Consider the following 2,129-nt stretch of genomic DNA (forward strand, 5'->3'; position numbering starts at 1 on the left):
CTGGTTAGGGCAGTGGTTATGGGAATGAAGAAATGATAAGGATCCATATGTTGTTAGGAGGTCAAATAGGACTTATTTAGTGATTCATTGGATGAAGTGTTAGGAAGAAGGAGGAAGTAGGATAACTTTCTGCTTTCCAGAGGGATGATGGTGCTCTTAATAAGATAGGAAATGTGGCCAGGCGCGGTGGCTCATGCCTGTAATCCTAGCACTTTGGGAGGCCGAGGTAGGCGGATCAGGAGATCAGGAGATCGAGACTATCCTGGCTAACACGGTAGAACCCCGTCTCTACTAAAAATACAAAATATTAGCCAGGAGTGGTGGCGGGCGCCTGTAGTCCCAGCTACTTGGGAAGCTGAGGCAGGAGAATGGCGTGAACCCAGGAGATGGAGCTTGCAGTGAGCCGAGATCGCGCCACTGCACTCCAGCTTGGGCGACAGAGCGAGACTCTGCCTCAGAAAAAAAAAAAAAAAAGGAAATGTGGGAGGAGGAGCAGGCTTAGGGAAAGGGGTAAATAATGAATTCAGTTTTAAACTAGCAGACTTGAGGTACTTGTGGGGTATGCTAGTATCCCAGACTCTCTAATCCCAATTTCTTCCAGTCCCTATCTCCTTCCCCATGTGTGACCCAGTCCCTGCTTTTCTTTACCCACTCTTCTTTTTTTTTTTTTTTTTGAGACGGAGTCTCGCTCTGTCGCCCAGGCTGGAGTGCAGTGGCCCGATCTCGGCTCACTACAAGCTCCGCCTCCTGGGTTCACGCCATTCTCCTGCCTCAGCCTCCCGAGTAGCTGGGACTACAGGCGCCCGCCATCTCGCCCGGCTAGTTTTTTGTATTTTTAGTAGAGACGGGGTTTCACCGTGTAGACCAGGATGGTCTCGATCTCCTGACCTTGTGATCCACCCGTCTCGGCCTCCCAAAGTGCTGGGATTACAGGCTTGAGCCACCGCGCCCGGCCCTTTACCCACTCTTCTATAGGGCCTCTCTTGTTCCTCATCCTTCTGAATCCTCCCAACCCTTTTAAAGCTAGATTTACCTGAATACAAACATGAAAACAAACACCAAAACACTCCTTATTGGGTTCCAATTCTGAACCCACAGTGAACACCCACCTTTCAACTTCACAGTTGACAAACCCAGGAGGCCCCCATTCCCCTCTTCTTTCTGTGTAACAGACATCATCCCAACTTCCCTTCTCCTTTCTTCTGCAAGACTGGGAAGTGGGTAGAGAGGGGGAAGTGAGCAGATATGAAAGTCAGGAGGACCTCACATAGATTCTGGGTTTTGGTTTGGGCTTTTTGTTTGAACTTCCTGCCACTCAGTAGGGATAGAGGGGGTCAGGATTACTGGCTGCTCTTGAGTGTATGGTTGATCCAAATTTTGAGGATAACGGAGAGACCATTTTCCTCACACACCATGTGAGAGACAGCTGAACAGTGTTTCCTTGTCTCACAGACCATTTAAGGGGCCAGCTGAGAAGGTATTCTAGTATATCTGTAAATGGCACAGTCCAGTTCTTCAGTCTTGGACACATGAGATCTTAATGAACCTTTAAAAGACTCAAGTCTCCTCATTTTGAAGACTGCGACACTGAGGTGCAGAGAGGGCAAGGACTGACTCAAGGTCACTATATATGTGGGGCCAGAGCCTAGAGCTCAGATCCCCAGTCTCTGCCCCTCTTTCTTCCTGTGCCTTGAGTCTCGCTGGCGTGGGTTTCCCACCAGACACACAAAAGCCTGGATTCTTTTCTTTGTCTGAGACTGAGTCTAGACCCATCTGCGTGGAATCTCGAGACACATCACAGGAGCAGCTTAGCCTCCTTTTCCGGGTCGTTGGCGCCGCCTTGTGGAGTTGTGGCAAATTCTCAACAGCTGCAGCTGCAGTCCCAGACTTGGCCTCGAAATGATCCCCCAGGCCAAGTTTACACGAGCTGGACGAAAGTGGGGGTGGGTGGGATGGTGAGCCTCTGCTCACTTTGCACAAGCCTCATATTTTGCCTCCCCCCACCCCCGATTTCCTTTTTCCTCCTCCTTCTAGCGCCTTTTCCTCTCTCTGTGCCGGTCCCATAAAGATACATTTCCCGATAGAATTGCTCCCAAAACAGCGGGCAAATACAGAGTCTGAGTCCAGGG

The sequence above is a fragment of the Piliocolobus tephrosceles genome, chromosome 10 (genome assembly GCF_002776525.5).
Source record: "Piliocolobus tephrosceles isolate RC106 chromosome 10, ASM277652v3, whole genome shotgun sequence".
In the NCBI taxonomy this organism is placed as follows: Eukaryota; Metazoa; Chordata; class Mammalia; order Primates; family Cercopithecidae; genus Piliocolobus; species Piliocolobus tephrosceles.